We start from the raw sequence: 26484 nt of genomic DNA on the forward strand, positions 1-26484 counted from the left end.
CAGGCGTCTGGCTAAATGCCTATAGGGTCCTTATTTTTTCCCGCCCTTTTGGCCGCCTTTTTTGGAAGGTCGGGCGCCTCGCGCTTCGGCGCCATTTTGTGAGGGGCGACGTGTGACTTCCGCTTTCCCTTGCCGCCATCTTGGTTGCTCCTGAGGCCACTTCCGTCCCGGCCGCCATGTTCTTTGTGGCTCGGCATAGGCCTCCGCCAGGTGTTTACGCAGACGCCTGACTAAATCAACGAATCTGAACGCGGACGCGGCGCGACTGAGCACACGGCCCGTGTCCCCACACCTGGAAACGCCGCGGAAAATTGCCCCCGGGCGGCGCCGTAGTCGGGGTTTTGTGCAGGCAGCTGCATAAACACCTATAGGGTCCTTATTTTTCCCGCCCTTTTGGCCGCCCTTTTTAGAAGGTCAGGCGCCTCGCGTCTCGCCGCCATCTTGGTAGTGGAACCCACTAAAATGCCCCCTCGGCCGCTCACACAAGCGCCTGACTCAATGGACTGCCGCCCGCGGCGCCGCTGCGCCCCCATCCCGTGTCCGCACACCCGCAGACGCCGCGGAAAAGCGCGCCCGGACGGCTCCGGGGTCCGGGTGGCGCGCGCAGGCAGCCGGCTGCCACGCGCCCGGGCTCCTTGCCTTTTTCCCTCCCTTTCGGCCCCGAGCTGCGGGCGGGCGGGCGGCAGCGCCGCCCCCGAGCTCACAATGCGGGGCTGCCACGCGCGTCGGGGACGGGCGGGGGGGGACAGCTGCACTACCGCTCTTTGCCCACAGGGTGGCAGCACTGCCGCACGGCTCCGGCGGGACGGTCATGGGGGACAGCTGCACTACCGCTCTTTGCCCACAGGGTGGCAGCATTGCCGCACAGATCAGGCGGGACGGGCGGGAGGGACAGCTGCACTACCGCTCTTTGCCCACACGGTGGCAGCATTGCCGCACAGATCAGGCGGGACGGGCGGGAGGGACAGCTGCACTACCGCTGTTTGCCCACACGGTGGCAGCATTGCCGCACAGATCGGGCGGGCCGGGCGGGGGGGACAGCTGCACTACCGCTCTCTGCCCACGCGGTGGCAGCACTGCCGCGCGGCGGCGCGGAGCGGAGCCATAAACGAACGTGCCCAGAAATGCCCTGGCGAACAGCCTCCGGAATAAATGGCCCAAAAGACCCCCGAGCACACCTGCGAGAGCCCTGCCAGCAACCAGACCGAAACAAAAAAGCCTTTCGTTCAGGCTCTATTTCAATATTTTTTATCTTTGTGATTCTGATATTTACATTAATCATTACAATTCAGCTTTTATATTATGTACATTATACATCATGTATTATGTTTATTATACTATTATATTTATTATATATATTAAGTATAGAAAGTGATATATAAAATAATTTATTATTTATTATGTAATGTTATAAATAATAATACATTTCATTGAAATATCATGATTATGTACATTATAGATGTTTATATTATGTATATTATATATATTTATAAAACGTGTAGTATGTAATAATATATTGTGTATTTATTATTTATATTATTTTTCATATCCTATACTTTTTGTTATTTTTCTTTTTCATTATTTTTTAATTCGTTTGTTTATATTTTAAACGATATTTTACACTAGATGAATTCATTAACCTAACACATCAGAAACACAATTAATTTGAATTAAATGAGCCTGGTTTTCTAAGGGGTAAAGTTTTAATCTTTATTCAAATAATATGGGCATGTTTTCTCTTTCTCTATGGTTTTCTTTTGGTGGGTTGCGGGGGAGTTTAGTTTGTGGGTTTTCTTTTTTTGTTCGCTTTGTTTTGGAGTTCTTTGCTAATAAACAAGCAGGGTCGGAGAGTTCAAAATAAAACGTCTACTTTGTTTTTATTGCCCCCTCTGAAATACGCCTCGACAGCCTGGACAGCAGGCTGCTGCTGGTAACACTGTGCACGGGTAGGAGGAGACCTGGTCGGGGCTGGGAAGGAAAAAACGGCACCACGGTGGTCACAGCTTTCTCCCTTCAGGAGTTTTATGGAGCAGAAAATACAGAGCTTTTGCCAACTGCGCTCTCTATGACATCCCGACGTCCAGCGGGCACGGAGGTCATTTCTCATCTTTCTTGCCAACAGCCAAACCCCCAGGCGCCTGGGGGAAGAAAGAGTATGGGGAAAAAAAAAAAGGAACAAAGAAAACATGAAAAAATAAACCAAAACTATAGAAAATAATAAATAAAATTAAAATACCAAAAGAAAAAAATTTCAAAGTAACAAAAAAGTGGAAAAAAAATTTAAACAAAAAATTAAAATAAAAAACTAAAAGTAGTTTTAACAAGTAAATAAATAGCTAAAGAAAAAAATATAAAAATTAAAAAACGGAAGAAAAAGTCTTTGAAAAACCACAAAACGCAACATGAGAAACCACAACAAAAGAGCATAAAAATACAAAAATAACAAGAAATAAAATACAAAATTAAATAAATGCAGCTTTCACCTCCTGCCACTGCCTAAAAAAGCACCATGGCTTTCCTCAATTATGCAGCAATAAGGGAAACAAACCCAGTGCCCCCCAGAACAGAAGGTTTTCTAGACAATTCCCACTTTTGCTTGGAAACAAATTCTATTTTAGTGGGAAGCTCATTTTGGACAAACACCCAAATGTGCCAAGGTAGGAAAGAACCAGCCCCCTGTGTCCAAGGAACAGCAGCTAGGCCTGGATTCAGGTTTTAATGGCATTTATGTAATTAAAAATGCAGTAAATTGAACTTTACAAAGAGATGAATCATGGCAAATAAATACTTCAACGTTTTCTTGGGAATTCACAGAATTTTGTGGAGATGGTGCTGGACAATTCCTGATTTACCAACATTAATTGGGTAAATTTCCTTGGAAATGTGCTCTACAAGGTGCAAAAATTCCAATTAGGATGGAAAATTGGAATAAATAAATATTCCCTTACTAAAATCAGAGAGAAAATCAGAGTTATTCCTTCAAATAAAAGGAAGGAATAACATCTAAATCCAAGCTTGCCTGGAAAACAAGCTCAGGAATTTCTAACATTGAAAACTTTTGCAAGAGTCATGAAGTTGGTGAAAGTTCATGGAATGATGATTTAAAATCTGCTTCCTCTGCTCTAATTTAAAGGGAAGTGGGAATTCAACAGGTCCAGTTACTCCTATCCAACCTTGGACTGGGATAAGGCCTTCCAGTGGCTTCACTTCCTACTGGCTCTCTCCTTTTTGCCCACAACCTGGAAGAGGAAAAGCAACAGGAATAAAGTCTCAAACAGGATGGCCTTGGTCCAGGCAGACTGAAATGCAGCTCCCAGGGAGGGAGGCCAGGCTGTGCCTCGGGGAGCTCCGGGAATCTGGGATTGCCCGTGGGATTAAAGGGCTGGAAAAGCACACCCACCTGCCAGGTTCAGTGCTGGGACCGAGCAAGGCCGGGGCTCGGGGGCAGCAGTCAGAGCTGGGACTGCAGGAGAACACCCCAAACCCGGGTTAAACATCCGGCACGACACGCAGCACGCTCCGGGAGAAACTCGGGTGGGAGAAGCCCCGGGATGCTCCACGTTCCTTGCCCTTGGCAGCTGTGCCAGGGCCTCCATCAGAATGCTGACCTCACCGTGCAGCTCCTACAAAATAGGAGAACTTATGGGAATCGCCCAGCAATCCATGGACTTCCAGTTATTAAGAACCACAGCTGCAGCGAAAGGTGCCCAAACTCTACTGCAAACCAGCAGGTCTGAGGAGACGCAGGGATTTATTCCTGAGGGGACACAAGGATCCCTCAGCCAGCCAGGATTTCTCCCAGGCTCTTCCCACTGCTCTCTGAGGACACAAACAGCAGTTTTTCCCTGGAGTTCCCCTTTCCAACAATGCCAAGACTCATGTTCTCCTCCAACCCCAGGTTCAGGAAGGAAAGTAGGAATATTATCACTGCACAGACTGTCCAGGAGGGTGTGACTGAGGCAGCAGCACCAGCTCCCACTCCACTGCTGCTCTGGATTCCTGAGCAGCTCCTTTCCATCCTGCCCTTCCCAGCACCATTCCCTGGGTGCCATGTCCACAGACACCTTCTCCATGCCGCTTAAAACCCACAGACACCAACAGAAAGGAGATCAAAAATCAATTCACATGCTGCTAGTCAGAGAGAATGGGAGAGGCCTAAAAATCTGCATTTATTTTAGAACACTAGAGCAATTTCTTCATGACCCTGACTATCAGTGATGGGCAGATAAACACCTTCTTTAACTTACTACCTGCAAAAACATCAAGTTTCAAGTTTAGTAAAGATAAAATTTTGCTGCAAAAATAAAAGAGGTGGGATGTTGGTGTTAGTGCTTTAACCTTCGGACATTAGCGGGTATTTGTAAAACAAATTCATTATTGAAGCAGCTAACTTGAAAATAAGGGGGTTTTACAATAAAGTTGACCAAAAAAGAGTCTCAAAATTAAGATATAGGTTGCACAAATATTTAAGAAAAAAAAAGTTGTCTTTCGTGCATATAACCTGCCAGTCTCTCATGTTTTCAGTCCTTACCATTTATTTTTACCAAGGTGATGACTAAAACCTTGTCAAAAGCTCAAAAAAAAAAACAATCCAGGACAAGGCAGGTGTTTTCCCAAGTACCCCCAGTGTGGAGCTGTGTCAGCCACAAGTGTTTGCTCCCTCAGCCCAGCCCGGAGCAGGCTCCAGCTGCTGCCCAGGGGTTACCAAGGGACTCACCTGTTTCAAGCTGTAAATGCAGGTGGCCTGCACTGGAGTGCCAAAAAATGTGAAATATGTGACTCTCACCTTGAATAGCGATCGATCTTCTCAGGGGAGCCCCTCACCCAGGATGGGGGGCTCTGCCACGGATTTCATCCCTCTGCATCTGAAAGAAAGTTGGGACAAAAGTCAGAGTGCTGCAGGATACCTTGACAGCTCCACACATCTTGTGGCAATCTAGGAATACCCTCTACAGTCTAACTACACCCCACATCACAAATTTCAAGCCCCCAGCACTATTATCCTATTACCCCCACACACAGACTGAGCATCAAGGCAGAGCAGCTCCAGGCCAAACACACACCAACACCCGTGACACAGCACAGGACAAACGAGGGGACACAACAGGGATAGAAAACTCTGGCAAGAAGAATGACCCTGAGGGTCCAGAGAACTCGGAATGAGATGACCGAGGTAAGATGGAAGGTGAGCTGGCCAGGCTCAGAGAACCCTGCAGGAACAAGATGCCATCGGGATGACTTATCCCAAGAAATGCAGAGATGGATGCCCGAGAACCCTACGGTCAGAATCCTCGACCTGTCTTTGCATTCTCACAAGACCTAACCCGCCGAATGGATCAGGGCGGTGCACGGCTGTCAATACAGCTCAGAACAAGACCTGAAAAGGCATCGGACTGGATGCTTGTGAAGAGAGATGGATTCTGATGAGTGTCCGAGCAGCTGAGACAAAGGCACCTGGCTGAGGAGCACAGAGATCAGAAATGCTAAGACTGATGCCAGAGGTTTTGACAGGCCCCTGAAGGGCTAAGGGAAAAGACAGCACACACAAGACACCCAAGACACAGAGTGCACAACAGACACAACACACACCAGGACTGCTCTGCCCTGCACACCTCGGCACTGTGATCCAGAATGAGACTCTCCCTGGATGAAACCTAAGGGGTCACAGCTTAGACATCCCTGTCTTCAAACCTGACTCAAAAAACCTTGCTAGTGACCCCACGCTCTTCTTTCATGCCCTCTACGGCTCTGAGCTCTCCACTTATCTCTCAGATGTCTGGGGAGGTGCATCCACGCCGGGTCCCAAAGAAGGCTGCCTCTCCCTCGGGGAAATTCCTGCTGTGACCAGGCTGGTGTCTCCTCGTCAGCTACAATAAAGAGAACTAAACGTGACCCTGTGCTCTTAGCAGCACATCAGCCAGAAACCAGCAATTCTGCTACTCACAGTCTCCTAAGCTTGCCTGTGTCCTCGGCCCTGTGCTTCAGCTGCGCTCAGAGGCCAACGCCGGCGTCGCAGGGTCTGGTCTAAAAATAAAGACAAAGAACAGAGCTGTAACACGGCCACCATTTACACCTCCCCTGCAAATCAAAACAGTGACCGACCTTCTCAGGGGAGCCCCCTCACCCAGGATGGGGGGCTCTGCCACAGATTTCATCCACCTGCATCTGAAAGAAAGTCAGAACAACAGTCAGAGTGCGGCAGGATACCTTGACAGCTCCACATATCTTGTGGCAATCTAGGAATACCCTCGACAGCCCTGCTACACTCCACATCACAAATTTCAAGCCCCCAGCACTATTATCCTATTACCCCTACACCCAGACTGAGCATCAAGGCAGAGCAGCTCCCGGCCAAACACACACCAACACCCGTGACACAGCACAGGACAAACGAGGGGACACAACAGGGACAGAAAACTCTGGGCAAGAAGAATGACCCTGAGGGTCCAGAGAACTCGGAATGAGATGACCGAGGTGAGAAGGAAGGTGAGCTGGCCAGGCTCAGAGAACCCTGCAGGAACAAGATGCCATCGGGATGACTTATCCCAAGAAATGCAGAGATGGATGCCCGAGAATCCTACGGTCAGAATCCTCGACCTGCCTTTGCATTCTCACAAGACCTAACCCGCCGGAATGGATCAGGGCGGTGCACGGCTGTCAGTACAGCTCAGAACAAGACCTGAAAAGGCATCGGACTGGATGCTTGTGAAGAGAGATGGATTCTGATGAGTGTCCGAGCAGCTGAGACAAAGGCACCTGGCTGAGGAGCACAGAGATCAGAAATGCTAAGACTGATGCCAGGGGTTTTGATAGGCCCCTCAAAGGACAAAAGGAAAAGACAAGACACCAAACAGACAGAGTGCACAACAGACAAGTGACACAACACACACCAGGACTGCTCTGCCCGGCACACCTCGGCACTCTGATCCAGAATGAGACTTTCTGTAGCCTAAGCGGTCACTTCTTGGACATCCCTGTCACCAAAAATGACTCAAAAAATCCCTCCCGGTGGCCCCTGATCCCACACCCCGCTTTCAAGCCCTCCCTGGCTCCGAGCCCTCCACTTATCTCTCGGACGTCTAGGGAGGTGAATCCACGCTGGGTGGCAAAGAAGGCCGCCTCTCCCTCAGGGAAATTCCTGCTGTTGCTGGGCTGTTGTCTCCTACACAGCTACAATAAAGAAAACCAAACATCAAAGCATAATCTTGGCAGCCCATCACCCAAAACCCGACAATTCTGCTACTCACTGTCTCCTAAGCTTGCCCGTGTCCTCGGCCCCGTGCTTCAGCTGCGCTCAGAGGCCAACGCCGGCGTCGCAGGGTCTGCCTGGGTAAAGAGCAGACAAGGTGACGTGGCAGCGCTGGAACTTGAGGGGACCATCCCTCCTTCTCCTCCCTGACTCACCTCAACTCCTCGCCCGTTATCCAAGACTACCTGGATGGGGCCTTCACAAGGAGAAGATCAAGGCTCCATCACAGACTCCTGGAATGCTCCCGGAGGGCTCACGGGTGAGGTGACCCGGGTCTGTCGTCCGGTTGGTGAGAGGGGAGCTCGGCCTCCTGCGAGTGGACTCCCTAAAACACACAATAACGGAGGCTTAGAGTTGCACCAGCGAGTGAGGCTTGAACAATAGCAACTGCTTCTGTCCACCCATCGCTGCTCACCTCGCCCACGTCAGCTTGACTGCTGAGATCCGGCTTTACCACCTAAAAATAAAGACAAAGAACAGAGATGTAACACAGCCATCATTTACACCTCCCCTGCAAATCAAAACAGTGACTGACCTTCTCAGGGGAGCCCCTCACCCAGACTGGGGGGCTCTGCCACAGATTTCATCCCTCTGCATCTGAAAGAAAGTTCGGACAAAAGTCAGAGTGCTGCAGGATACCTTGACAGCTCCACACATCTTGTGGCAATCTAGGAATACCCTCTACAGTCTAACTACACCCCACATCACAAATTTCAAGCCCCCGGCACTATTACCCTCGTACCCCTACACCCAGACTGAGCATCAAGGCAGAGCAGCTCCCGGCCAAACACACACCAACACCCGTGACACAGCACAGGACAAACGAGGGGACGCAACAGGGACAGAAAACTCTGGGCAAGAAGAATGACCCTGAGGGTCCAGAGAACTCGGAATGAGATGACCGAGGTGAGAAGGAAGGTGAGCTGGCCAGGCTCAGAGAACCCTGCAGGAACAAGATGCCATCGGGATGACTTATCCCAAGAAATGCAGAGATGGATGCCCGAGAACCCTACGGTCAGAATCCTCGACCTGTCTTTGCATTCTCACAAGACCTAACCCGCCGGAATGGATCAGGGCGGTGCACGGCTGTCAGTACAGCTCAGAACAAGACCTGAAAAGGCATCGGACTGGATGCTTGTGAAGAGAGATGGATTCTGATGAGTGTCCGAGCAGCTGAGACAAAGGCACCTGGCTGAGGAGCACAGAGATCAGAAATGCTAAGACTGATGCCAGAGGTTTTGACAGGCGCCTGAAAAGACTAAAGGAAAAGACAAGACACCCAAAAGACACAAAGTGCACAACAGACACAACACACCCTGGGACTGCTCTGCCCTGCACACCTCAGCACTGTGATCCAGAATGAGACTTTCCCTTATTGTAGCCTAAGGGGTCACATCTGGGACATCCCCATCTCCAAACCCGACTCAAAAAATCCCTCCCGCTGACCCCTGCCCTGGCACCCCGCTTTCATCCTCTCCCTAGTTCCGAGCCCGCCACTTATCTCTCAGATGTCTGGGGAGGTGAATCCACGCTGGGTCCCAAAGAAGGCCGCCTATGCCTCTGGGAAATTCCTCCCGTCACTTGCCTGCTGTCTCCTAGTCAGCTACAATAAAGAAAACCAAACATCAAAGCATAATCTTAGCTGCACATCAGCCAAAAACCAGCAGCTCTGCTACTCACCGTCTCTTAAGCAGGACCGGGTCCTCGGGCCCCGTGTGTGCTTCAGCTGAGCTCGGAGGCCGACGCTCGCAGCGCCAAAGCCTTAGAGGCATTACTGGCACCGAGCCCACCCACCGTGGCCTCCATTAGGGCTGTGAGCATCCCCGGTTAGAGCAGGACAGGAACGCAGGGTGGACATCCCCGGTGAACCTCAACCCTGTGGACTCTGCCCCACCACTGTCACTTCCTGCCTGGCCCTAGCTTAGGGTTACTGCCTGCACCTCTCAGGACTTCTGGCATTGCCTTGCCATTAGGATTGCTGCCTGCACCTGCTCTCAGGGAAACAGTGTTGGAAGCAGCACTGTGAGGACCGGGATACCTGTACTCTGACTTGTATCCTAGCCTGTACCCCTGATTTTCACTGTGTGTTCTCTAGTCCTTGAGTCCTTTACCTCAGCCTCTGTGTGCATCACTGTAACCTCCCCCCTTCTGAACCCTGCTTCTTCAGAGCCCTAGACCTTGCAGCCGGGGACGCTCTGCACCGTTAGGGTCCCAAGAGCTGTCCCGCACGCAGGACAGGTACATCCACAGTTGTTCCCTGCCTACCCTAAACGTGGCCCTGAGACAGGGCAGAGGCTGACAGAGCCGAACTCTTTGCGGTGGCAAAAGGCACGAAGCCTTACCAACCGCCGCCTCGAGAGGGAAATCAGGAGCACTTCCACCGGCTGCGGAGAGACAGGGAATCCCAGGGTGGGTGGGGCGGGAAACCCCCGTTATCCCCAGCCCTGCTGGATCCTGCTCCCCACTATCGCTTCCTGCCTGGCCCTAGCCTGACAGTGTCTGCACAGGTCAGAGCTTCTGGTGTGTTCCTGCACTAGGGCTGCTGCCTGCACCTGCTCTCAGGGGAAGTGTGCTGGTAGCAGTGCTGTGAGGGCCGCTACACCTGTACTCTGACTTGTATCCTAGCCTGTTCCCCTGGTTTTCACCGTGTGTCCTCTAGTCCTTGAGTCCTTTACCTCAGCCTCTGTGTGTGTGGCTACACCTCCCCCCTTCTAAACCCAACTTCTTTAGAGCCCTACACCTCGCAGCCAGGCCTTCTGGCATTGTCCTGCATAAGGGCTCCTGCCTGTACCCGCACTCAGGGAAACGGGCATGTCTTTAGGGCTACTCCTTCAGGTTTGGGTCGGGCTGGTACACCTGTACTCTCAATTGGCACATCTTGGACATCCCTATCTCCAAACCTGACTCAAAAACCCCTCCTGACAAGTCCTGACCCAGCACTCCACTTTCATCCCCTCTGTGGCTCTGAACCCTCCACTTATCTCTTGGACGTCTGGGGATGAGAATCCACGTCGGGTGCCACAGAAGGCCGCCTCGCCCTCTGGGAATTTCCTGCTGTCACCGGGCTGCTGTCTCTTATTCGGCTACAAGAAATAAAACAAACATCGATGTATGATCTCAGCAGATCTGTTGGCCAATCGGTCAGGGCGTAAGACAAGTGGACCACCTCAAACACACAAACAATAACATAAGCTGAAGAGTTACACCGGAAACACCACTACACTTAACTGCATAAATACATAAATTTTCAAACAGACAACCCCAAAAAAATTCCAGCAAAAAAAGCCAACTCTTATCACCCCCAGTCAAACTACTGAATATAATAAAAACAACCCCACGTCCAATCCCCTCAATAATACTCCAGAACATATACCCAGAGCGCCCCCAAAGTTAAAGACCTCCCGCTAGCCAAATAAAAAGGAAAAAGCCCATGTCTTGCAACCTATATCAATTCATTAACTTAAAGCTTTAAAAATAAACATTAAAGTTTAAACCTTTAGATAACACTAGCACACCATAGACGCCAATCCCATCACTACATGCCAAACCAAAACTTATTTCAACCTTTTGTGCTGCTGCTGCTCGGCACAAAGGTTTGTCCCTCAGCACCTCCTGAAGTAATGTTCCACGCCCAAGGCCTCCCCCAGCCCCTGTGAGATGAACTCACCATCCTTCCATGAGCCTCACCTGGGAGCCCAGCATAAACCCCTCTCCTCCCGCAGCTCCGTGCCAAACTGAGCTCGGGCTCCCCTCTTAAAGCAGTGCTGGCAGGACCCGCCCCCTCGTTATCCTTTACAGCTTACACCTGTCCCCTCATCAGTGTGACAGCTCTCACCTGGGGCTGCTCTGTCCCCTCATCAGTGTGACAGCTCTCACCTGGGGCTGCTCTGTCCCCTCAATCAGCCTGTGACAGCTCTCACCTGCAGCTGCTGCCAGTCCCTGCCGCTCATTTCCTGGACATTGCACTGTGTGCACTGACACGCTGGGGCACCGGGCTTTCCTTGCTGTGAATAAGGATCCCTCTTCTCCTGCACGTGCCCAAGGCTGAAACTGGGATTCCACCTCCTAAATTCCGTTTGTGTGAGGTTCACAATTCCTAAGGAAATTTCCCAGCAATCGTTACCCTTCATTTACATTTTCTCCTTTGGAATCATTACTACCTTGTCTTTCTGTGCAAGGGTTTCCAAACGTTCATTGGGAGTTCAGTAGCCGGGTTGGCTTGTTTATAACATAGCTGACAATCCCAGGCTCAATCCAAACACCCAGAGATACAGGGAAATATGGAGACAGTTTATAAATACTGCCCACCTCTGACCCTGAATTCTTCATCGCACATCCTTGGAGCAGATTTACTCCATCCTTTCTTCCCAGCAGCACCTCTCCAGCACAAATCTCACTTCTCACACCTGTTTCTTCCCACAAACCAAACAGAAATCTACTACAGGGCGAGGCGGGGAGGGGCAAGGCCGGTCTCGGCGCAGAGCCCCCGGGCCCTCAGGGCGGGCCGGGGGGACCGGAGCAGAGCCCGGGCCGGGTTGGAGCCGGAGCCGGTCTGAGGGCGGAGGCCCCGGGCCCTCAGCGCGGGCCGGGGGGCGGGGGCGGTTCCCGGGGCCCGCTGTCCAATCAGCACTGCCGATGCCTCAGCGAGCCCGCCAATCGCGGGGATTCAAAAGGGTGGCGGAAGTAGCTGCTGCTCTATGGGCTCGGTGAGGAACGCCCCGGTGGGGTCCCGGCGCCCTGCACTTGGGACCCGCCCCGCGCCCCTGAAGCCGCGCCCCCGGTACTGCCCGGCCCCGGCTGCCTCCGGCCCCGCCTCACAGAGCCCCGGCTCCGCCCCGGCCCCGCCCCGAGCCCGCCCCGGCTCTGCCCCTGCTCCGCCCCGAGCCCACCCCGAGCCCGCCCCGGCTCCGCCCCGGCTCCGCCCCGAGCCCGCCCCGGCTCCGCCCAGAGCCCGCCCCGGCTCCGCCCCGAGCCCGCCTCGGCTCCGCCCCGAGCCCGCCCCGGATCCGCCCCGGATCCGCCCCGAGCCCGCCCCGGATCCGGCCCGAGCCCGCCCCGGCTCCGCTCCGAGCCCGCCCCGGCTCCGCCCCGAGCACGCCCCGGCTTGGGGGCGGGACCATCGCCCGCGACCCCGCCCCGCCCCTCGCAGCTGAGCCGAGCCGAACCGAGCCGAGGTTGCTCGCGGCCCTGCGCGGAGCCAGGCGGGGCCGGGAATGGGAGCGGGCGTTCTGGTTCGGGTCCTGTCAGTGTCGGCTGCGGCTCCCGAGAGGTGCGGCCCCCCCCGGCGGGCGGGTTGTGGGTCTCGGGGCCTGAGGCCCAAGCTGGCGTTGCGGTCGGGATCGGGACCGGGATCGCTGCGGGCGGCAGGAGCCGCTCCTGCTCCGCCTGCAGCCGGAGCTGCGCTGGGGTCCTGCCGGGGCTCTGGGCACGGGAGGACGGCGGCGGCGATTTCCTCTGATAACCTCTGATATCGACCCCCCCACAGCATCATTGATCCCCACCCGAGTGTCACTGACCCCCCCAATGTCATTGATGCCCCCCCAATATTCCATTGATCTTCCCTCAGCGTCACTGCCCCCCCCAATATTCCACTGATCTCCCCACTTGATCCCGCCCTTTTTCTCCCCTCACGTTTCCCGCCCTTTTTCTCCCCTCACGTTTCCCGCCCTTTTTCTCCCCTCACGTTTGCCGCACTTTTTCGTGGGGAACGACCCCTGAGGGGTCCTGTGGAAGGATTCTGGAGGTCCGAGGGGTGAATTTGGGGTTTGGAGGGAGGTTTTGGGGGGTCCCAGGGATGGATTTGGGGGTTTTTGGGGGTCCAAGGGATGGATTTGGGGGGTCCCGGTGTGGATCTGGGGTCCTGGGGAGGTTTTGGGGGGTCCCAGGGGTGGATTTGGATTTCATGGGGAGGGGTTTGGGGGTTTTTTGGGGCCTCAGGGGTGAATTTGGGGTCCGGGGAGAGGTTTTGGGGGTTTTTCGGGGTCCCAGGGGTGAATTTGGGGTCTGGGGAGGGGTTTTTGGGGGTCCCTCACCTGCAGGGCGTCGCGGGGGTGGCAGGGGAGGGGGCAGCAGGGGGGGCCCAGCGCCCACCCCCCCTTGGGCTTCAGGAGGGCGTCGATGAGACCGAAACAGCTCGGGGGGGGGGGGGGTCAAAAACGGGGGGGGGTCACGGGCTGGAACCCCCCAGTGCCCCCCAAACCACCCCCAGGGCCCCCCCGACCTCCAGGAGCCCGCAAAACCCTCCTCAGGTTCCTTTGATGCCTCAAATGGGCCGCCCAAACCTCCCGAAGATCCCCGAAAAACACCCACAGCAGCCCCTTGAGACTCCCCGCAGACCCCCCAAACCCCTCCAGGACAACTCGGGACCCCCAGGACCCCCCAAAATCCGCCCCCCCCTCCCCCTGAGGCCTCATTTGACCCGCTCCACGTTGCGGACAGGCACCAGCTGATCAAGCCACAAGCACCAGCACCTGCGGGACTGGGATGGACTGGGAGCACTGGGAGGGTGATCAGAGAGAACTGGGATGGACGGGGAGTGGACTGGGACGAACTGGCAGGCGTGTGGGGGTCCATGGTGGGCACACGGTGCCTTACTGCTCTGTACTGGGATGGGTCTAATGGCCCCAGGGGAGGGGGTGTGGCCACACCGGTCCAGACTGGGAGGGGAGTCACCATGGCGCCGGAGGCGGAGTCGATGATACGAGCGAGGCAGGGACACCTAGGGGACAGCCAGGGCACCCCCAGGGACACCTAAAGGACAGCCAGGGCACCCCCAGGGACACCTAGGGGACAGCCAGGGCACCCACAGGGACACTCAGGGCACCCCAGGGACACCTAGGGGACATCAAGGGCACCCCAGAGGCAGCCACGGCACCCCACAGATAGCCAGGGAACCCCCAGGGACACCTAAGGGACAGCCAGGGCACCCCCAGGGACACCTAAGGAACAGCCAGGGCACCCCCAGGGACACCTAAGGGACAGCCAGGGCAGCCCTGGGACACCTAGGGGACAGCCAGGGCACCCCCAGGGACACCTATAGGAAAGCCTGGGCACTCCAGGGACAGCCAGGGAACCCCAGGGACACCTAGGGGACAGCCAGGGCACCCAGAGGGACACCCAGGGCACCCCCAGGGACACCTAGGGGACAGCCAGGGCACTCCCAGGGACACCTAGGGGACAGGCAGGGCACCCTTGGGACAGCCAGGGCTCCCCCAGGGACACCTAGGTGACAGCCAGGGCACTCCCAGGGACACCTAGGGGACAGGCAGGGCACCCTAGGGTCAGCCAGGGCTCCCCCAGGGACAACTAGGGGACAGCAAGGGAACCCCCAGGGACACCTAAAGGACAGTCAGGGCACTCCAGGGACACCTAGGGGACAGCCAGAGCACCCCAAGGACAGCCAGGGCACCCCCAGGGACACCTAAAGGACAGCCAGGGCACCCCAGGGACACCTAGGGGACAGCCAGGGCACCCACAGGGACACTCAGGGCACCCCAGGGACACCTAGGGGACATCAAGGGCACCCCAGAGGCAGCCACGGCACCCCACAGATAGCCAGGGAACCCCCAGGGACACCTAAGGGACAGCCAGGGCACCCCCAGGGACACCTAAGGAACAGCCAGGGCACCTCCAGGGACACCTATGGGACAGCCAGGGCAGCCCTGGGACACCTAGGGGATAGCCAGGGCACCCCCAGGGACACCTAAGGAACAGCCAGGGCACCCCCAGGGACACCTATGGGACAGCCAGGGCAGCCCTGGGACACCTAGGGGACAGCCAGGGCACCCCCAGAGCACCCCAGGGACACCCAGGGCACCCCCAGGGACACCGAGGGGACAGCCAGGGCACCCCAGGGACACCTAGGGGACAGGGAAGGCAACCCCAGGGACCCCCAGGGACAGCCAGGGCACCCCAGGGACGCCTTGGGGACAGCAAGGCACCCCAAGGACACCTAGGGGAAAGCCAGGGCCCCCCAGGGACACCTAAAAGACAGCCAGGGCAGCCCTGGGACACCTAGGGGACAGCCAGGGCACCCCCAGGGACACCTAGGGGACAGCCAGGGCACCCCAGGGACGCCTTGGGGACAGCAAGGCACCCCAAGGACACCTAGGGGACAGCCAGGGCACCCCAGGGACACTCAGGGCACCCCAGGGACACCTAGGGGACATCAAGGGAACCCCAGAGTCAGCCACGGCACCACACAGATAGCCAGGGAACCCCAGGGACACCTAAGGAACAGCCAGGGCACCCCCAGGGACACCTATGGGACAGCCAGGGCAGCCCTGGGACACCTAGGGGACAGCCAGGGCACCCCCAGGGACACCTAAGGAACAGCCAGGGCACCCCCAGGGACACCTATGGGACAGCCAGGGCAGCCCTGGGACACCTAGGGGACAGCCAGGGCACCCCCAGGGCACCCCAGGGACACCCAGGGCACCCCCAGGGACACCTAGGGGACACCCAGGGCACCCCCAGGGACACCGAGGGGACAGCCAGGGCACCCCAGGGACACCTAGGGGACAGGGAAGGCAACCCCAGGGACCCCCAGGGACAGCCAGGGCACCCCAGGGACGCCTTGGGGACAGCAAGGCACCCCAAGGACACCTAGGGGACAGCCAGGGCCCCCCAGGGACACCTAAAAGACAGCCAGGGCAGCCCTGGGACACCTAGGGGACAGCCAGGGCACCCCCCGGGACACCTAAGAGACAGCCAGGGCACCCCAGGGACAAGTAGGGGACAGCCAGGGCACCCCCAGGGACACCTAGGGGACAGCCAGGGCACCCCAGGGACGCCTTGGGGACAGCAAGGCACCCCAAGGACACCTAGGGGACAGCCAGGGCACCCCAGGGACACTCAGGGCACCCCAGGGACACCTAGGGGACATCAAGGGAACCCCAGAGGCAGCCACGGCACCCCACAGATAGCCAGGGAACCCCCAGGGACACCTAAGGAACAGCCAGGGCACCCCCAGGGACACCTATGGGACAGCCAGGGCAGCCCTGGGACACCTAGGGGACAGCCAGGGCACCCCCAGGGACACCTAAGGAACAGCCAGGGCACCCCCAGGGACACCTATGGGACAGCCAGGGCAGCCCTGGGACACCTAGGGGACAGCCAGGGCACCCCCAGGGCACCCCAGGGACACCCAGGGCACCCCCAGGGACACCTAGGGGACACCCAGGGCACCCCCAGGGACACCGAGGGGACAGCCAGGGCACCCCAGGGACACCTAGGGGACAGGGAAGGCAACCCCAGGGACCCCCAGGGACAGCCAGGGCACCCCAGGGACGCCTTGGGGACAGCAAGGCACCCCAAGGACACCTAGGGGACAGCCAGGGCCCCCCAGGGACACCTAAAAGACAGCCAGGGCAGCCCTGGGACACCTAGGGGACAGCCAGGGCACCCCCCGGGACACCTAAGAGACAGCCAGGGCACCCCAGGGACAAGTAGGGGACAGCCAGGGCACCCCCAGGGACACCTAGGGGACAGCCAGGGCACCCCAGGGACGCCTTGGGGACAGCAAGGCACCCAAAGGACACCTAGGGGACAGCCAGGGCACCCCAGGGACACTCAGGGCACCCCAGGGACACCTAGGGGACATCAAGGGAACCCCAGAGGCAGCCACGGCACCCCACAGATAGCCAGGGAACCCCCAGGGACACCTAAGGAACAGCCAGGGCACCCCCAGGGACACCTATGGGACAGCCAGGGCAGCCCTGGGACACCTAGGGGACAGCCAGGGCACCCCCAGGGACACCTAAGGAACAGCCAGGGCACCCCCAGGGACACCTATGGGACAGCCAGGGCAGCCCTGGGACACCTCGGGGACAGCCAGGGCACCCCCAGGGCACCCCAGGGACACCCAGGGCACCCCCAGGGACACCTAGGGGACACCCAGGGCACCCCCAGGGACACCGAGGGGACAGCCAGGGCACCCCAGGGACACCTAGGGGACAGGGAAGGCAACCCCAGGGACCCCCAGGGACAGCCAGGGCACCCCAGGGACGCCTTGGGGACAGCAAGGCACCCCAAGGACACCTAGGGGACAGCCAGGGCCCCCCAGGGACACCTAAAAGACAGCCAGGGCAGCCCTGGGACACCTAGGGGACAGCCAGGGCACCCCCCGGGACACCTAAGAGACAGCCAGGGCACCCCAGGGACAAGTAGGGGACAGCCAGGGCACCCCCAGGGACACCTAGGGGACAGCCAGGGCACCCCAGGGATGCCTTGGGGACAGCAAGGCACCCCAAGGACACCTAGGGGACAGCCAGGGCACCCCAGGGACACTCAGGGCACCCCAGGGACACCTAGGGGACATCAAGGGAACCCCAGAGGCAGCCACGGCACCCCACAGATAGCCAGGGAACCCCCAGGGACACCTAAGGAACAGCCAGGGCACCCCCAGGGACACCTATGGGACAGCCAGGGCAGCCCTGGGACACCTAGGGGACAGCCAGGGCACCCCCAGGGACACCTAAGGAACAGCCAGGGCACCCCCAGGGACACCTATGGGACAGCCAGGGCAGCCCTGGGACACCTAGGGGACAGCCAGGGCACCCCCAGGGCACCCCAGGGACACCCAGGGCACCCCCAGGGACACCTAGGGGACACCCAGGGCACCCCCAGGGACACCGAGGGGACAGCCAGGGCACCCCAGGGACACCTAGGGGACAGGGAAGGCAACCCCAGGGACCCCCAGGGACAGCCAGGGCACCCCAGGGACGCCTTGGGGACAGCAAGGCACCCCAAGGACACCTAGGGGACAGCCAGGGCCCCCCAGGGACACCTAGGGGACAGCCAGGGCACCCCAGGGACGCCTTGGGGACAGCAAGGCACCCCAAGGACACCTAGGGGACAGCCAGGGCACCCCAGGGACACTCAGGGCACCCCAGGGACACCTAGGGGACATCAAGGGAACCCCAGAGGCAGCCACGGCACCCCACAGATAGCCAGGGAACCCCCAGGGACACCTAAGGAACAGCCAGGGCACCCCCAGGGACACCTATGGGACAGCCAGGGCAGCCCTGGGACACCTAGGGGACAGCCAGGGCACCCCCAGGGACACCTATAGGAAAGCCTGGGCACCCCAGGGACAGCCAGGGAACCCCAGGGACACCTAGGGGACAGCCAGGGCCCCCCAGGGACACCTAGAAGACAGCCAGGGCACCACAGGAACAGCCAGGGCACCCCCGGGGACACCCAGGGGACCCCAGGGACACCTAGGGGACAGCCAGGGCACCCAGAGGGACACCCAGGGCACCCCCAGGGACACCTAGGGGACAGCCAGGGCACTCCCAGGGACACCTAGGGGACAGGCAGGGCACCCTTGGGACAGCCAGGGCTCCCCCAGGGACAACTAGGGGACAGCCAGGGACCCCCAGGGACACCTAGGTGACAGCCAGGGCACTCCCAGGGACACCTAGGGGACAGGCAGGGCACCCTAGGGTCAGCCAGGGCTCCCCCAGGGACAACTAGGGGACAGCCAGGGAACCCCCAGGGACACCTAGGGGACAGTCAGGGCACTCCAGGGACACCTAGGGGACAGCCAGAGCACCCCAAGGACAGCCAGGGCACCCCCAGGGACACCTCGGGGACAGGCAGGGCACCCCCAGGGACACCTAGGGGACAGCAAGGCACCCCAGGGACACCCTGGGCACCCCCAAGGACACATAAGGGACAGCCAGGGCACCCCCAGGGACATCTAAGGGACAGCCAGGGCACCCCCAGGGACACCTAGGGGACAGCTAGGGCACCCCAAGGACACCCAGGGCACCCCCAGGGACACCAAGGGGACAGCCAGGGCACCTCCAGGGACACCTATGGGACAGCCAGGGCACCCCCAGGGACACCAAGGGGACAGCCAGGGCACCTCCAGGGACACCTAGGGGACAGGCAGGTCACCCCCAGGGACACCAAGGGGACAGCCACGGCACCCCAGGGACAGCCAGGGTACCCCCAGGGACCCCTACGGGACAGCCTGGGCACCCCCAGGGACACCTAGGGGACAGCCAGGGCACCCCCAGGGACACTTAGGGGACAGCCAGGGCCCTCCCAGGGACACCAGGGTACACCCAGGGCCCCCCCAGGGACAGACAAGGCACCCCTAGGGACACCTATGGGACAGCCAGGGACCCCCAGGGACAGCCAGGGCACCCCCAGGGACACCTAGGGGACAGCCAGGGCACCCCAGGGACGCCTTGGGGACAGCAAGGCACCCCAAGGACACCTAGGGGACAGCCAGGGCACCCCAGGGAAAGCCAGGGCACCCCAGGGACACCTAGGGGACAGCCAGGGACCCCCAGGGACAGCCAGGGCACCTCCAGGGACTCCAGGGCATCCCCAGGGACACCTAGGGGACAGGCAGGGCACCCCCAGGCACAGCCAGGGGACAGCCAGGGCCCCCCCAGAGGTTGAAGGGGCCCCCCCGCTCCAAACCCAGCACGGATGCCTGCGTTGCGGCCCCCCAAAAACCCATGGCCGCCCCTCGAGCTGATATCGACCCCCCCACAGCATCATTGATCCCCACCCGAGTGTCACTGACCCCCCCAATGTCATTGATGCCCCCCCAATATTCCATTGATCCTTCCTCAGCGTCGCTGACCCCCCCCAAAATTCCATTGATCCCCTCCACTTGATCCCGCCCTTTTTCTCCCCTCACGTTTCCCGCCCTTTTTCTCCCCTCACGTTTCCCGCACTTTTTCGTGGGGAACGACCCCTGAGGGGTCCTGTGGAAGGATTCTGGAGGTCCGAGGGGTGAATTTGGGGTTTGAAGGGAGGTTTTGGGGGGTCCCAGGGATGGATTTGGGGGTTTTTGGGGGTCCAAGGGATGGATTTGGGGGTCCCGGGGTGGATCTGGGGTCCTGGGGAGGTTTTGGGGGGTCCCAGGGGTGGATTTGGGGTTCATGGGGAGGGGTTTGGGGGTTTTTTGGGGTCCCAGGGGTGAATTTGGGGTCTGGGGAGGGGTTTTTGGGGGTCCCTCACCTGCAGGGCGTCGCGGGGGTGGCAGGGGGAGGGGGCAGCGGGGGGGGCCCAGCGCCCACCCCCCCTTGGGCTTCAGGAGGGCGTCGATGAGACCGAAACAGCTCGGGGGGGGGGGGGGGGGTCAAAAACGGGGGGGGGTCACGGGCTGGAACCCCCCAGTGCCCCCCAAACCACCCCCAGGGCCCCCCCGACCTCCAGGAGCCCGCAAAACCCTCCTCAGGTTCCTTTGATGCCTCAAATGGGCCGCCCAAACCTCCCGAAGATCCCCGAAAAACACCCACAGCAGCCCCTTGAGACTCCCCGCAGACCCCCCAAACCCCTCCAGGACAACTCGGGACCCCCAGGACCCCCCAAAATCCGCCCCCCCCTCCCCCTGAGGCCTCATTTGACCCGCTCCACGTTGCGGACAGGCACCAGCTGATCAAGCCACAAGCACCAGCACCTGCGGGACTGGGATGGACTGGGAGCACTGGGAGGGTGATCAGAGAGAACTGGGATGGACGGGGAGTGGACTGGGACGAACTGGCAGGCGTGTGGGGGTCCATGGTGGGCACACGGTGCCTTACTGCTCTGTACTGGGATGGGTCTAATGGCCCCAGGGGAGGGGGTGTGGCCACACCGGTCCAGACTGGGAGGGGAGTCACCATGGCGCCGGAGGCGGAGTCGAGGATACGAGCGAGGCAGGGACACCTAGGGGACAGCCAGGGCACCCCCAGGGACACCTAAAGGACAGCCAGGGCACCCCAGGGACACCTAGGGGACAGCCAGGGCACCCACAGGGACACTCAGGGCACCCCAGGGACACCTAGGGGACATCAAGGGCACCCCAGAGGCAGCCACGGCACCCCACAGATAGCCAGGGAACCCCCAGGGACACCTAAGTGACAGCCAGGGCACCCCCAGGGACACCTAAGGAACAGCCAGGGCACCCCCAGGGACACCTATGGGACAGCCAGGGCAGCCCTGGGACACCTAGGGGACAGCCAGGGCACCCCCAGGGACACCTATAGGAAAGCCTGGGCACCCCAGGGACAGCCAGGGAACCCCAGGGACACCTAGGGGACAGCCAGGGCCCCCCAGGGACACCTAGAAGACAGCCAGGGCACCACAGGAACAGCCAGGGCACCCCCGGGGACACCCAGGGGACCCCAGGGACACCTAGGGGACAGCAAGGGCACCCAGAGGGACACCCAGGGCACCCCCAGGGACACCTAGGGGACAGCCAGGGCACTCCCAGGGACACCTAGGGGACAGGCAGAGCACCCTTGGGACAGCCAGGGCTCCCCCAGGGACAACTAGGGGACAGCCAGGGACCCCCTGGGACATCTAGGTGACAGCCAGGGCACTCCCCGGGACACCTAGGGGACAGGCAGGGCACCCTAGGGTCAGCCAGGGCTCCCCCAGGGACAACTAGGGGACAGCCAGGGAACCCCCAGGGACACCTAGGGGACAGTCAGGGCACTCCAGGGACACCTAGGGGACAGCCAGAGCACCCCAAGGACAGCCAGGGCACCCCCAGGGACACCTCGGGGACAGGCAGGGCACCCCCAGGGACACCTAGGGGACAGCAAGGCACCCCAGGGACACCCTGGGCACCCCCAAGGACACATAAGGGACAGCCAGGGCACCCCCAGGGACATCTAAGGGACAGCCAGGGTACCCCAGGGACACCAAGGGGATAGCCAGGGCACCCCCAGGGACACCTAGGGGACAGCTAGGGCACCCCAAGGACACCCAGGGCACCCCCAGGGACACCAAGGGGACAGCCAGGGCACCTCCAGGGACACCTATGGGACAGCCAGGGCACCCCCAGGGACACCAAGGGGACAGCCAGGGCACCTCCAGGGACACCTAGGGGACAGGCAGGTCACCCCCAGGGACACCAAGGGGACAGCCACGGCACCCCAGGGACAGCCAGGGTACCCCCAGGGACCCCTACGGGACAGCCTGGGCACCCCCAGGGACACCTAGGGGACAGCCAGGGCACCCCCAGGGACACTTAGGGGACAGCCAGGGCCCTCCCAGGGACACCAGGGTACACCCAGGGCCCCCCCAGGGACAGACAAGGCACCCCTAGGGACACCTATGGGACAGCCAGGGACCCCCAGGGACAGCCAGGGCACCCCCAGGGACACCTAGGGGACAGCCAGGGCACCCCAGGGACGCCTTGGGGACAGCAAGGCACCCCAAGGACACATAGGGGACAGCCAGGGACCCCCAGGGACAGCCAGGGCACCCCCTGGGACTCCAGGGCATCCCCAGGGACACCTAGGGGACAGGCAGGGCACCCCCAGGTACAGCCAGGGGACAGCCAGGGCCCCCCCAGAGGTTGAAGGGGCCCCCCCGCTCCAAACCCAGCACGGATGCCTGCGTTGCGGCCCCCCAAAAACCCATGGCCGCCCCTCGAGCTGATATCGACCCCCCCACAGCATCATTGATCCCCACCCGAGTGTCACTGACCCCCCCAATGTCATTGATGCCCCCCCAATATTCCATTGATCCTTCCTCAGCGTCGCTGACCCCCCCCAAAATTCCATTGATCCCCTCCACTTGATCCCGCCCTTTTTCTCCCCTCACGTTTCCCGCCCTTTTTCTCCCCTCACGTTTCCCGCACTTTTTCGTGGGGAACGACCCCTGAGGGGTCCTGTGGAAGGATTCTGGAGGTCCGAGGGGTGAATTTGGGGTTTGAAGGGAGGTTTTGGGGGGTCCCAGGGATGGATTTGGGGGTTTTTGGGGGTCCAAGGGATGGATTTGGGGGTCCCGGGGTGGATCTGGGGTCCTGGGGAGGTTTTGGGGGGTCCCAGGGGTGGATTTGGGGTTCATGGGGAGGGGTTTGGGGGTTTTTTGGGGCCTCAGGGGTGAATTTGGGGTCCGGGGAGAGGTTTTGGGGGTTTTTTGGGGTCCCAGGGGTGAATTTGGGGTCTGGGGAGGGGTTTTTGGGGGTCCCTCACCTGCAGGGCGTCGCGGGGGTGGCAGGGGGAGGGGGCAGCGGGGGGGGCCCAGCGCCCACCCCCCCTTGGGCTTCAGGAGGGCGTCGATGAGACCGAAACAGCTCGGGGGGGGGGGGGGGGGGTCAAAAACGGGGGGGGGGTCACGGGCTGGAACCCCCCAGTGCCCCCCAAACCACCCCCAGGGCCCCCCCGACCTCCAGGAGCCCGCAAAACCCTCCTCAGGTTCCTTTGATGCCTCAAATGGGCCGCCCAAACCTCCCGAAGATCCCCGAAAAACACCCACAGCAGCCCCTTGAGACTCCCCGCAGACCCCCCAAACCCCTCCAGGACAACTCGGGACCCCCAGGACCCCCCAAAATCCGCCCCCCCCTCCCCCTGAGGCCTCATTTGACCCGCTCCACGTTGCGGACAGGCACCAGCTGATCAAGCCACAAGCACCAGCACCTGCGGGACTGGGATGGACTGGGAGCACTGGGAGGGTGATCAGAGAGAACTGGGATGGACGGGGAGTGGACTGGGACGAACTGGCAGGCGTGTGGGGGTCCATGGTGGGCACACGGTGCCTTACTGCTCTGTACTGGGATGGGTCTAATGGCCCCAGGGGAGGGGGTGTGGCCACACCGGTCCAGACTGGGAGGGGAGTCACCATGGCGCCGGAGGCGGAGTCGAGGATACGAGCGAGGCAGGGACACCTAGGGGACAGCCAGGGCACCCCCAGGGACACCTAAAGGACAGCCAGGGCACCCCAGGGACACCTAGGGGACAGCCAGGGCACCCACAGGGACACTCAGGGCACCCCAGGGACACCTAGGGGACATCAAGGGCACCCCAGAGGCAGCCACGGCACCCCACAGATAGCCAGGGAACCCCCAGGGACACCTAAGGGACAGCCAGGGCACCCCCAGGGACACCTAAGGAACAGCCAGGGCACCCCCAGGGACACCTATGGGACAGCCAGGGCAGCCCTGGGACACCTAGGGGACAGCCAGGGCACCCCCAGGGCACCCCAGGGACACCCAGGGCACCCCCAGGGACACCTAGGGGACACCCAGGGCACCCCCAGGGACACCGAGGGGACAGCCAGGGCACCCCAGGGACACCTAGGGGACAGGGAAGGCAACCCCAGGGACCCCCAGGGACAGCCAGGGCACCCCAGGGACGCCTTGGGGACAGCAAGGCACCCCAAGGACACCTAGGGGACAGCCAGGGCCCCCCAGGGACACCTAAAAGACAGCCAGGGCAGCCCTGGGACACCTAGGGGACAGCCAGGGCACCCCCCGGGACACCTAAGAGACAGCCAGGGCACCCCAGGGACAAGTAGGGGACAGCCAGGGCACCCCCAGGGACACCTAGGGGACAGCCAGGGCACCCCAGGGACGCCTTGGGGACAGCAAGGCACCCAAAGGACACCTAGGGGACAGCCAGGGCACCCCAGGGACACTCAGGGCACCCCAGGGACACCTAGGGGACATCAAGGGAACCCCAGAGGCAGCCACGGCACCCCACAGATAGCCAGGGAACCCCCAGGGACACCTAAGGAACAGCCAGGGCACCCCCAGGGACACCTATGGGACAGCCAGGGCAGCCCTGGGACACCTAGGGGACAGCCAGGGCACCCCCAGGGACACCTAAGGAACAGCCAGGGCACCCCCAGGGACACCTATGGGACAGCCAGGGCAGCCCTGGGACACCTCGGGGACAGCCAGGGCACCCCCAGGGCACCCCAGGGACACCCAGGGCACCCCCAGGGACACCTAGGGGACACCCAGGGCACCCCCAGGGACACCGAGGGGACAGCCAGGGCACCCCAGGGACACCTAGGGGACAGGGAAGGCAACCCCAGGGACCCCCAGGGACAGCCAGGGCACCCCAGGGACGCCTTGGGGACAGCAAGGCACCCCAAGGACACCTAGGGGACAGCCAGGGCCCCCCAGGGACACCTAAAAGACAGCCAGGGCAGCCCTGGGACACCTAGGGGACAGCCAGGGCACCCCCCGGGACACCTAAGAGACAGCCAGGGCACCCCAGGGACAAGTAGGGGACAGCCAGGGCACCCCCAGGGACACCTAGGGGACAGCCAGGGCACCCCAGGGATGCCTTGGGGACAGCAAGGCACCCCAAGGACACCTAGGGGACAGCCAGGGCACCCCAGGGACACTCAGGGCACCCCAGGGACACCTAGGGGACATCAAGGGAACCCCAGAGGCAGCCACGGCACCCCACAGATAGCCAGGGAACCCCCAGGGACACCTAAGGAACAGCCAGGGCACCCCCAGGGACACCTATGGGACAGCCAGGGCAGCCCTGGGACACCTAGGGGACAGCCAGGGCACCCCCAGGGACACCTAAGGAACAGCCAGGGCACCCCCAGGGACACCTATGGGACAGCCAGGGCAGCCCTGGGACACCTAGGGGACAGCCAGGGCACCCCCAGGGCACCCCAGGGACACCCAGGGCACCCCCAGGGACACCTAGGGGACACCCAGGGCACCCCCAGGGACACCGAGGGGACAGCCAGGGCACCCCAGGGACACCTAGGGGACAGGGAAGGCAACCCCAGGGACCCCCAGGGACAGCCAGGGCACCCCAGGGACGCCTTGGGGACAGCAAGGCACCCCAAGGACACCTAGGGGACAGCCAGGGCCCCCCAGGGACACCTAGGGGACAGCCAGGGCACCCCAGGGACGCCTTGGGGACAGCAAGGCACCCCAAGGACACCTAGGGGACAGCCAGGGCACCCCAGGGACACTCAGGGCACCCCAGGGACACCTAGGGGACATCAAGGGAACCCCAGAGGCAGCCACGGCACCCCACAGATAGCCAGGGAACCCCCAGGGACACCTAAGGAACAGCCAGGGCACCCCCAGGGACACCTATGGGACAGCCAGGGCAGCCCTGGGACACCTAGGGGACAGCCAGGGCACCCCCAGGGACACCTATAGGAAAGCCTGGGCACCCCAGGGACAGCCAGGGAACCCCAGGGACACCTAGGGGACAGCCAGGGCCCCCCAGGGACACCTAGAAGACAGCCAGGGCACCACAGGAACAGCCAGGGCACCCCCGGGGACACCCAGGGGACCCCAGGGACACCTAGGGGACAGCCAGGGCACCCAGAGGGACACCCAGGGCACCCCCAGGGACACCTAGGGGACAGCCAGGGCACTCCCAGGGACACCTAGGGGACAGGCAGGGCACCCTTGGGACAGCCAGGGCTCCCCCAGGGACAACTAGGGGACAGCCAGGGACCCCCAGGGACACCTAGGTGACAGCCAGGGCACTCCCAGGGACACCTAGGGGACAGGC

At 60.6% G+C, this 26484-nt stretch overlaps 1 long non-coding RNA gene across 1 annotated transcript; it reads right to left on the reverse strand.

Annotated features, from left to right (window-relative positions):
- Window positions 1-1556: 1556 nt before the first annotated feature.
- On the reverse strand, window positions 1557-4861 carry LOC136305776 (uncharacterized). Its single transcript, XR_010725416.1, has 4 exons — window positions 4787-4861; window positions 3401-3623; window positions 3174-3239; window positions 1557-2138 (listed from the first exon to the last, which is right to left on the reverse strand). It is a non-coding gene; the product is annotated as an uncharacterized lncRNA (long non-coding RNA).
- Between the last annotated feature and the right edge of the window lie 21623 nt (window positions 4862-26484).

This window comes from Chamaea fasciata, unplaced genomic scaffold (assembly GCF_029207755.1).
Source record: "Chamaea fasciata isolate MVZ Bird 193981 ecotype frontalis unplaced genomic scaffold, bChaFas1.0.hap1 SCAF_657, whole genome shotgun sequence".
In the NCBI taxonomy this organism is placed as follows: Eukaryota; Metazoa; Chordata; class Aves; order Passeriformes; family Sylviidae; genus Chamaea; species Chamaea fasciata.